Here is a 12,338-nt window from a genome sequence, read left to right on the forward strand (position 1 = left end):
CCCAGAAGGAGAGACCGTACCGACAGGCAAGATTCAATGGACACCTAGATGGCTGCCCCATGCCTCTCTTAAACAACTCCAGCTCATCTGCTACCTATCTATTCCTGGTCTACCACCGCCACCATATACTCTGTATACAGTGAGTAAATCTACTTAGTCACCCCTCAACCCTCCTTTCTGGAATTGAAGGACCCAGTTTTACACAGAAAGGTAAGGCCCCTTTGGGGCGCTTTGGAATCCCATCTCTGCATATATTTTGTATCTTTATGGGCCGAACTGATGACAATCCGCTGCAAACACTTCCGGCCAACTTACAAGCTTACAAATGTGAAGCCACTTCGCTACCCTCATCGTATACGCTGATCCAGGGCAAGTCTGACCTGAGTAACTCTTACCACTTTTTCTTTCACAAGTGGATTACCAATACAAGGCTCCAACCCCGGTACTCTCTACACATTTATGGACATGATAGTCCTTTATAGAGGCAAGGTTTAAACCTGTATTGGGTTTGGTTGTCAGGCCTGGTTCTTTTGAGTAATGTATAGGCCTCTAACCCCCCTTTTCTTTTTTTTTTTTTTTTTTTTTTTTGGTTCTTTGCCTCAATACTCTCTATTTCAGTGCCTTAATGGGTTAAGACTCTCTTTGCTTACTAAAACGATTTTTATCCCATGGATCCCGCTCTTTGAAATACATATGTAATAGCTTTGCTGAGGGAGCTCTTTTAATCTGATTAATGTTCCTCCAAATGTTCATTTTTTGAAGGTTTTTATGCTTTTCATGTTTCAGGTTTTTCACTGTTAACAAAATTTCTGTCTTAATTATCAATACTCTTAACCAGGTGGATGTTGGTGAATGGTTAACACCTGGAGTTACTGTTACTAATTCCTTATTGGTACTTAAGATGATCTGGCGTGTTGAGAGTCCTTCCGGTCCGCATCTTTTTTGGATACAGAAAAACCAACACATATCTGTATGCTAGAGACACAGCTACACCCTTTTATCTCAGTCCAGCTCATAATACTCTATAATGGGGGACAAACTATAGGTCGCTCACCTTAGAGCTGATCCTACCGCGCCCTGGGGGGACTCTCGATACGTCATCTCTCTTCTCCATTTAAGATGCGAATGAATATTTCTGGAATGGTTTCTTACTGACCTATTATATCGCACATTTTGGTTAAATATTATTCCTATTTAGGCTTACCCATCCATGGGTAAAAGGGTTACGTCTGTCAGCTCATTTGCTGTTAAAAACTTTCGTAGTGGATTCATGTCTCTAGAGCAGAGGTCCGCACTGTATTAATTCCTTTCCAGTCACTCTACAAGAGATCATTCTCTCCTACATCTCATTTCTATAGTGATAGCTATAGCCGTCTATTCGCAAAAACTAAGATACAGTTACATCATCCCTTTCCCCATATCTCTACACCTTAACCCTGTCATCTATAAATTTATTATGCCCTTAGGAACCCCCTGGGCGCCGGGCCCTCCCGACAGTTAAGAAACTTATCACTTTGTGATTTCATTTTTAATCACCAGACTGTACCTCATTCGGTCATAGAACCCACACAAGGAGTGGTTCCCTTCACCCCTCCTTGACCTTACCGGCATATATATATAGGCAGGCTTAGCAGGTCTAACCCTCCCTCCGGTTTGTACTCTCTGTACCTGTTATAGGTACTACACCTACCCTCTAACAACCCCCCCCCCCTTTTTTTTTTTTTTTTATCTCTCAACATGCCTTCTCAAAGACCACAAACCTCACCTCTTTCCCTTAAACTACTGTCCATTAATGCTAAAGGACTTAACACCGCACCCAAAAGAACCAAATTCCTATATGAATTTCATAAATGCAAAGCCAATATAGTATGTATTCAAGAGACACACTTTAAATCCAATAATATACCTAAATTCTCAGATAGTCGATTTCCCACGTTTTTTCACTCCACCAACCCTGAGGGGAAGACAAAAGGAGTTTCTATCCTTATATCAAAACATACTCCTTTCCAGATAAAAGATACAATGATTGATCCTGAGGGAAGATTTATCTTTCTCAAAGGCGTAGTGTCATCTCATCCAATCACGATCGCCAATATCTACGCCCCTAACTCAAAACAGGTTACCTTCTTCCGCAAAATTAAGGATCTACTAACAAATTTTGCTTCAGGCATCCTAATACTTGGCGGAGACTTTAATGTCCCCCTCAATCCCTTGGCTGACACCTCAAATGGCTCCTCGAGTCTTCCTTTCAGGGCTTTAAAACAAATCAAACTCCAATTGCAATCACTAACTCTACATGACACCTAGAGAACCCTCAATCCTCAAGCTAGAGACTATACCTATTTCTCAGCAATCCATCAAAAGTATTCGAGAATTGATTATTTCTATATTACACAAGCTGACCTCTCACTCATCACGAACACGACAATAGAGCCCATGATTCTATCGGATCATCACCCAATCACACTATCCTTGACTTTCCCAGAAAAAAACACTATAACTAAAACGTGGAGACTAAACACCACCGTACTGAAGGACCCAATAGACATTGATCGCTTTCGAGATACACTTAGAGACTATTTTGCCCGTAATGATACTGCTGACACTACTAAGATCATCCAATGGGAAGCCCACAAAAGTGTCATTAGGGGTGAGTTCATAAAAAAATTGACCCAACTTAAAAAGGAAAAACAAAATAAAATCAAATCCTTAATAGATCGCATCCATGTGCTTGAATTACAACACAAGAAGACCGTGGCTGTCTCCGCCTTCGAGGAGTTGACTAGAGCTAGAGAGCTTCTTACGGAAGAATTGAATCTTAAGGCTAAAAGACAATACATATTACGACACAAAATCTATTACGAGCAGGGTAATAAAAGTGGGAAAATGCTTGCGAGAGCAGTTCAGAGTAAGAAAGCCTCATCCACCATACATCACATAACTGACAACCGAGGAAAGTCGCACTCTTCGAACGAGGAGATAGCCACCCAATTTGAAAAATATTACCAAACTCTGTATAATATCCCTCCCAATCCTAAATCCCCTCTTAACGCGGAAACCAGGTCAAAATTGATTCAAAGTTATCTGGAGGAACATAGTCCACCCAAAATCGCAAGAAACATTGCCCAGGAACTCGAATCCCCCATTAATGGCGATGAATTCGATAAGGCCTTGAAAGACATGAAAGTAGGCAAAGCCCCCGGTCCTGACGGTCTCCCTTTACAATATTACAAAACTTTTTTCGACATTCTCAAACCCAAATTCATACAAACCTTCCAATCATTATACTCAGAAAAAAATCCCCCCAAACAGCTCTTGGAAGCGCATATAACAGTAATACCCAAGGAAGGAAAAGACCCATCACTTGTAACAAACTATCGCCCAATCTCCTTAATAAATGTAGATATCAAAATATACGCAAAAATTCTGGCCAATAGACTGCTACCCCTACTGACCTCCTTAATTTCCCTTGACCAGGTGGGATTCATCCCCGGCAGAGAAGGCCGAGACAATACCATCAAGGCCTTGAACATACATAATTGGCTAACTTCTAAAAAAAAACAGGGCTTCTTTCTATCACTTGATGCAGAAAAGGCGTTCGATAGAGTGGCCTGGGACTTCATTGATGCAGTTCTTAAAAATATTGGCATAATGCCCCGGATGAGAGCATATATCGCTGCATTGTACTCTAATCCAACTGCACGCGTACGCACTAATGGCCACCTGTCGAACGCCTTTAACCTCAAAAATGGGACGAGACAAGGTTGCCCCCTGTCCCCGTTGCTTTTTGTCCTCACCTTAGAGCCGCTCTTAAACAAAATTAGATCCAACCCAAATATTAAAGGCATCGAGATTAAAGACCGCTCCTACAAAGTAGCCGCCTTTGCGGACGATATGTTGCTCTTTCTATCACAACCCTTGGTCTCCATACCCAATCTAGTTAAAGAACTTGAAACATATCAACTATTATCTAATTTAAAAATTAATCACTCCAAATCGGTAGCACTAAATATTTCATTGCCCCTCAAAGATGTAGAATTGTGCAAACAAAATTTCCCATTCACTTGGTCCCCCAACCAAATTACATATCTTGGAATAGAGATACCCTCCTCCCTTAAAGACCTATTCAAACTTAATTTTCTCCCCCTACTAAGGAACTCACAAGAAGACCTTAAACGTTGGAATTCTCTAAACATCTCATGGTTTGGGAGGGCCTCTCTATTAAAAATGACCATTCTCCCCAGATTCCTTTATGCCATGCAAACGATCCCCATTAGATTGCCGTCCTCCTTCTTTGCCTCCTTCCGTAAAGCTTGTTCCACCTTTATTTGGAGGGGTAAACCCCCCAGAATCAAATATGCCAGACTGATCCTCCCAAAAAACAAAGGAGGAATTGCGCTTCCTGATCTAAAAAAATACCACCAAGCAACTATACTCACGCGAATTGTAGATTGGAACTTACATCAATCTGTCAAAGACTGGGTATCATTAGAACAGGCCCAATTTCCATATTCAATCACCCATCTACCATGGATAAACCCTAAATACCTTCAAAAAGAAATTAAATCACACCCCCTTATTGGACCCACGATAGCAATCTTTCATGACACTTACAAGATTGGAGACCCCACCCCGTGGATTAGTCCCTTAACGCCTCTTCGGAATAACCCTGATTTCCCCCCAGGAAACACCTCAAACTCTTTCCTGGCCAATTGGCCCCACAATACGGTGCTAATTAAACACTTTATCCACAAGGGGATACTTTTATCCCTCGAGGAAATCAACAAGGACAACGTTCCTAGACTGATATCCCCCTGGACATATCTCCAAATTAGACATTATATCTCCAAAGCAGCACTGGCAGCCCTTAGATGTAGATCTCTCACAACCCTCGAGATCTTATGTTCAGACACATCCCCACAGAGACATATTATCTCATGTCTTTACAATTCACTATTTAAAGAGGATTTAGGGTTCTCCTATCCTTCTTGTCTAGCATGGGAAAATGACCTCAATCTTTCCTTCTCCAATGAAGAATGGGAAAATATCTTCACTTACGCTCATAAAGGTTCACTAAACGTTGCCACACAGGAGTGTGGATTTAAGATTTTAACAAGATGGTATAGAACACCCAGTACACTTCATAAATTCTACCCCCAGATTTCCAACAAATGTTGGAGGTGCAGTGGGGAGGCGGGCTCGCTATTTCATATCTGGTAGTCATGTCCACTTATTCAACCTTTCTGGAAAATGGTGCACGAAACCATCTCATCAATAACATCAGAAACATTAGATTTCAACCCTGCCCACTTCCTACTGCATCACAACAAAATCCCCCCCAAAAAATATTTGAAATCCCTAACCATGATCATGACAAATGCAGCGAGACATTGTATCCCTTGCCATTGGAGGTCACCCTCACTCCCTACGAAAAAAGAATGGTTCAGAAGGATTAATTTTATTGAAAACATTGAGGAACTTATAAGTATTTCACAAGAAAGAATGTTAAACTTTGCTTCAACCTGGTCGAAATGGCTTGCATTCAAAGATACACAGGAATATAAGTCTTTCATTTAGTAATGACTGCTGTTGAACCTTCACCACATTGGTTACTTTCTCGAGGACCCAACAGCGCTGGCTCGTTGCTTGGGAACTCTCCTTGCCTACTCCTTTCTTCTGTAACTATATCAAACTAATTTCTTACCCCCTCCCTTTTTTTTTATTTTATTTTTTATTTTTTTTCTTTCTTCCCTTTCCCTATATATATACGAGTGATCCAGATATACCATTGTATGTGTTTAAGTTTTCTATCCTATTCATATTGTTAAATTAATCACAGAATAGTCATTAATGGTTTACTGACGATTGTCACTTATATCTTGACAGTTCAAACTACCGTTTATACATCTCTGTAACTACCTGTGACAATGTTTTTTTTTGCTACCTTTACTTTGCGATATATTGTTGACTGTAATTCTCTGCATTTCCTTAATAAAACTTTTGTGAAATAAAAAAAAAAAAAAAGCTTAGCAGTCATTTTTAGGGTTAGGCTTAACAGTAATTGTTGGGGTTAGAATGCTAACCCTAACAATTACCGCTAACCAATGATTACCATTAACCCTAATGATTACCACTAACCAATGATTACCACTAACCCTAATGACTGCCTCTAACCCTAATCCTAATGACTACCGCTAATGAATGATTACCATTAACCCTAATGATTACCCCTAACCAGTAATTACCACTAATAGGGATGAGCCGAACACCCCTGGTTCGGTTCGCACCAGAACTTTCTAACGGACCGCAAATTCGTACGAACTTTAGAACCCCATTGAAGTCTATGGGACTCGAACATTCGAAATTAAAAGTGCTAATTTTAATGGCTAATATGCAAGATACTGTCCTAAAAAGGGTTTGGGGACCTGGCTCCTGCCCCAGGGGACATGGGTCAATGCCTAAAATGTTTTTAAAAACGGCCGTTTTGGCGGGAGCACTGATTTTAATGACGATTAAAGTGAAAAGAAAAAAGTGAAATATTTCTTTAAATATCGTGCCTGGGGGTGTCTATAGTATGCCTGTGAAGTGCCACGTGTTTCCCGTGTTTAGAACAGTCCCTGCACAAAATGACATTTAAAAGAAATAACGTCATTTAAAACTGTTTTAATGTTATATCTGGTTCCGGCAATATGGATGAAAATCATTGAGAAAAATGGCATGGGTAGCCCTCCCTGCCCATTACCAGCCCCTTTGGGTCTTGTACGGATATTAAGGGGAACCCCGTACCCATATTAAAAAAAGGAAAGGCGTGGGGCCCCCAGGCCCTATATACTCAGAACAGCAGTATACAGGTGGTGCAAACAAGACAGGGACTGTGTAGATTTTGTTGTGTTAAGTAGAATCTGTGTGTAATTTTGAACTGGTACATTTTTAAAGTGTAGCTGCAGTCAAAAAATCGATTTTTAAGCTTTTTGGAAAACATAGGGAAGGGTTATCACCCCTGTATAATTTGTTTTGCCGTCCGTCTTTTTTCATCTCACTTGCTGTTGTCTGCTTTCATTTGCAAGTAGGAGAAGTTTGTAAGTTGGATGTTTGAAAGTAGGGGCCTGCCCTATATGCTCTGCAGAAATGGAGGAACAAAGTGGTGGTGTTGCCACAACATTGTAAGCCCTCAAAGTGACTCTTGGTGGGCGCTGGAGCGCCCTGCTGTGAACGATTATAGAAGAATTGTAATTACATGCCATTGTTGAACAGTGGTAGAAAAATTTACCTTTGGTGGTTGTGGTGCTGGTGCCACAACACTATAAGTCCTCACAGTTACTCTGGGTGGGCACAGGAACGGGCCCTCCTGTGAACTATTATATCAAGAATTGTAATTACATGTCCCTGTTAAACAGGGGCTGAAAAATTGGGCCTTAGGCACTGGTGCTGGTGCCACGACACTGCAACCTCTCCCATATACTCTAGCTGTGGTGCAGGAATGAGCCCTGCTGCAAAGCATTGCTTTAAAAATTGTAATTAAACGCCCCTGTTAAACAGGGGCAGAAAAATTGGGCTGGTGGCATCACCCAGAACCAAAAATGTTCTTCCAACATATCAGCGGAGGAGGAAGAGGATAGACAATCAACATAACAGGACAGTCACTCAGCATCAGCATAGGCAGTCTTGAAGGGATGTGATATTTCAAAAAAAATTATTCGGTTACATCAGCTTCAGGTGCTTGGTAGCTGTGGGTGATCCAAGACTGATTCATCTTGATGAAGGTCAGTCGATCAACTGATTCGGTGGACAGGCGCACCCTGTGATCGGTAACAAAGCCACCAGCAGCACTGAAGGTGCATTCCGAAAGAACGCTGGATGCAGGACAGGCCAGTAGCTCAATTGCATACTGTGCAAGCTCTGGCCAGTGATCCATCCTCAAGACCCAGTAAGCCAGAGCATTTTCGGTGGGAAAGGTGTCCAAGTCTGACCTTGCCCCTAGGTATTCCTGCACCATGTAAATCAGACACTGGCGATGGTTGCTGGAACCGATCATACCTTGGGGCTGCAGACTAAAAAATTGTCTGAACGCATCAGTCAGACGGCCACCTTCTCCACCGCTCCTTCTGACCGATGCCTCAGCAACACGTTGTCCAGGAACAGGAGTTTGTAACCTCCCAGTCTCTGGGAACACATTGCACAGACCTTTCTGCAAGGCCTCCCGGAGATGTCTCATCCTCTGCTCCCTCTGCGATGGCAAGATAAGGTCGGCAACCTTACCCTTGTACCGTGGATCAAGGAGAGTGGCCAGCCAGTAATGGTCCCTCTCATTGATCCGAAGAATACGAGGATTCTTCCGCAGGCTTTGCAGGATCAGGGAGGCCATGCAGCGTAGGTTAGCTGAGGCATTCGGTCCGGAGTCCTCTGGGTCTCTAAGGACAATATGATTGGCAGCTACTTCCTCCCAGCCACGTACAAGTCCATGGGTTTCTTGGGACTGTAAATCATCTCTACAAGACTGCTGTTGCTGCTGCTGATGCTGAGTGCCAGCCTCCACCTCCATGCTGACACAATCCTCCTCCTCCTCTTCCTGTGTGATGGGTGGGACAGCAGGAACACTGTCTGGATAAAGGGGGCCTTGAGAGGCTAGGAAGTCCTCCTCTTCCTGCCTCTGTTCTGCCTCAAGTGCCCTGTCTATTATTCCATGCAGCGTATGCTCCAAGAGGTGGACAAGAGGTACAGTGTCACTGATGCATGCCCTGTCACTGCTCACCATCCTTGTGGCCTCCTGAAACGGTGATAGGACAGTGCATGCATCCCTGATCATACCCCACTGGCGTGGTGAGAAAAAACCCAGCTCCCCTGACCCTGTCCTGGTGCCGTAGTCACCCAGGTACTCATTGATGGCCCTCTGCTGCGTATGCAGCCACTGCAGCATGGCCAACGTTGAGTTCCACCTGGTGGGCATGTCACATATAAGGCGGTTCTTGGGCAGGTTCAACTCCTTTTGGAGCTCAGCCAGCCGAGCACAGGCATCAAATGATCGGAAATGCACACAGACTTTCCTGGCCTGCTTTAGGACATCCTGTAAGCCCGGGTACCTGCCAAAGAACTGCTGCACCACCAGGTTAAGGACGTGAGCCACACAGAGCACATGGGTCAGTTGTCCCTGTCGGAGGGCGGAGAGGAGGTTGGTGCCATTGTCGCAAACCACCATTCCTGGCTTAAGCTGGCATGGCGTCAACCACCTCTCGACCTGCCCCTGCAGAGCTGACAAAACATCTGCCCCAGTGTGGCTCCTGTCCCCCAAACAAACCAGCGCAAGCACGGCATGGCATCGTTTTGCCTGCGTACTTGCGTAGCCCCTGGAACGCCTACGGAGCACCGTTGGTTCTGAGGACAGAGCACTGGAAGAGGCCATGGAGGAAGAAGAAGAGGAGGGGGTGGAGGAGAGAGGTGTGTCACAACCAATAGTAGCATTTTGGAGGCGTGGTGGCGGAACAACCTCCAACACTACTGCACCTTGTCCTGCATCCTTCCCAGCTGCCAGAAGAGTGACCCAATGGGCCGTGAAAGACAGGTAACGTCCCTGTCCATGCCTGCTGGACCATGAGTCAGCGGTAATATGCACCTTACCGCTGACCGCCCTGTCCAGCGAGGCAAGGACATTGCCTTCCACATGCCGGTAGAGAGCCGGGATCGCCTTCCGTGAGAAAAAGTGGCTTTTTGGGACCTGCCACTGTGGAACCGCACATTGTACAAACTCACGGAAGGGGGCCGAGTCTACCAACTGAAAAGGCAGCAGTTGAAGTGCTAGCAATTTAGCCAAGCTAGCATTCAACCGCTGGGCATGTGGATGGCTGGGAGTGAACTTCTTTTGCCGGTCCAGCAGCTGGGGCAGGGACATTTGCCTGCTATAATCGGACGTGGGTGTACTGCTAGTAGAGGGCCCGGAAGCACTTGGCTGTGACACACCTAATTCTACACCTTCATTCCTCTCAGAGCAGGTTTCAGAGAGGACTGAAGGTCTAGTGGGGTTGGAGATCCCAGCTGATGAGGAGCAAGGAGAGGTCCGCTTTGTTCTTTGGTGTGGGTCTTTGAGGTACGCTTGCCAACGAGCTGCATGGCAGGTCAACATATGTCTGGTCAAGCATGTGGTGCCCAAGCGGCTGATGTTTTGGCCACGCGAGATACGCTTGAGACATATGTTGCAAATAGCAGCAGTGCGATCTGATGCACTCGTCTCAAAAAAGGCCCACACCAAAGAACTTTTAGAATAACGCGCAGAGGCAGCGCCCTGCACAGGCGGAGCTCTGCAGTGTGATTCAGTCGGTGTGCTGCCCCTAAGCTGGCCCCCGGAGGGCATCCTGCCTCGTTGGACATGTGCCTCCTCCTCCTCCTCCTCTCTCCTACCAGGCACCCACGTGGAGTCAGTGCCCTCATCATCCCCTCCCTCTTCATCGCTGTAGCAAACCTGTCAATATGCTGCAGCTTGTGGAACATGACTGCCAGATTGCTGTCCTTCTTGAGCATCCCCTCTCTCTGCATTCACGCTACTGCCTTCCTCTAGCTGAGTGCCATCATCAGAGGCTACAAAACACTGGGCATCCTCCTGGAGCATGTACACAACACTGTGCTCAAAGAGTTCAGGAGACTCCTCAGGAGGACGTGGTGGGTCTAGGGAAGGAGTCACTGATGATGACATTGAGAGGAGGGAAGACGATGCGTTGGCAGCTGCTTTGCTAGTACCCTGAGACTGGGTGAGAGAGGATGAGGAGGATGAAGAGGGCTTGGTCATCCACTCTACCAAGTCATTGGCATGTTGCGGCCTGACATAAAGCACTGACACCAGCACCGTGATATACAGCACTGACACCAGCACCGTGATAGAGAGCACTGACATCAGCAGCATGACATACAGCAATGACACCTGCACCGTGATAGAGTGATCTGACACCAGCACCGTGATAGAGAGCACTGACATCAGCAGCCTGACATAAAGCACTGACACCAGCACCCTGATATACAGCACTGACACCAGCACCGTGATATACAGCACTGACATCAGTAGCGTGACATACAGCAATGACACCTGCACCGTGATAGAGTGATCTGACACCAGCACCATGATAGAGAGCACTGACATCAGCAGCCTGACATAAAGCACTGACACCAGCACCGTGATAGAGAGCACTGACATTAGCAGCGTGACATACAGCAATGACACCTGCACCGTGATAGAGTGATCTGACACCAGCACAGTGATAGAGAGCACTGACATCAGCAGCCTGACATAAAGCACTGACACCAGCACCGTGATATACAGCACTGACTCCAGCACCGTGATATACAGCACTGACATCAGCAGCGTGACATACAGCAATGACACCTGCACCATGATAGATTGATCTGACACCAGCACTGTGATAGAGAGCACTGACATCAGCAGCGTGACAGAAAGCACTGACACCAGCACCGTGATATACAGCACTGACACCAGCACTGTGATAGGGAGCACTGACACCTGCACCGTAAGCAGCCCCAGGAGGAAGTCAGCATAGCACAGGGATGGTGGGAGCCCCTCATAATGAGCATAGCACAGGGATGGTGGGAGCCCCTCATAATATGCACAGCAGAGGTACAGCCCCAGGAGGAAGTCAGCACAGCACAGGGATGGTGGGAGCCCCTCATAATAAGCAGCCCCAGGAGGATGTCAGCATAGCACAGGGATGGTGGGAGCCCCTCATAATAAGCAGCCCCAGGAGGAAGTCAGCACAGCACAGGGATGGTGGGAGCCCCTCATAATGAGCATAGCACAGGGATGGTGGCAGCCCCTCATAATGAGCATAGCACAGGGATGGTGGGAGCCCCTCATAATATGCACAGCAGAGGTACAGCCCCAGGAGGAAGTCAGCACAGCACAGGGATGGTGCGAGCCCCTCATAATAAGCAGCCCCAGGAGGATGTCAGCATAGCACAGGGATGGTGGGAGCCCCTCATAATAAGCAGCCCCAGGAAGAAGTCAGCACAGCACAGGGATGGTGGGAGCCCCTCATAATGAGCATAGCACAGGGATGGTGGGATCCCCTCATAATGAGCATAGCACAGGGATGGTGGGAGCCCCTCATAATATGCACAGCAGAGGTACAGCCCCAGGAGGAAGTCAGCACAGCACAGGGATGGTGAACTTTACAAACCTACAGGTCATATTTTCAGCCACAAAATAATTACTAGCTGTGCACACATAGTCTCACCACATGGCCAATGTCATAACACATGTATGAGGGGAATCTGGGATCGATAACTACAAGCATTCTTTTTTTAAATGTGAATATCTGAAAATTCAGGAATCTTGAGAC

Source organism: Lithobates pipiens, unplaced genomic scaffold, assembly GCF_037356315.1.
Source record: "Lithobates pipiens isolate NorthernLeopardFrog02 unplaced genomic scaffold, aLitPip1_a1.2 Scaffold_13, whole genome shotgun sequence".
Classification (NCBI taxonomy): Eukaryota; Metazoa; Chordata; class Amphibia; order Anura; family Ranidae; genus Lithobates; species Lithobates pipiens.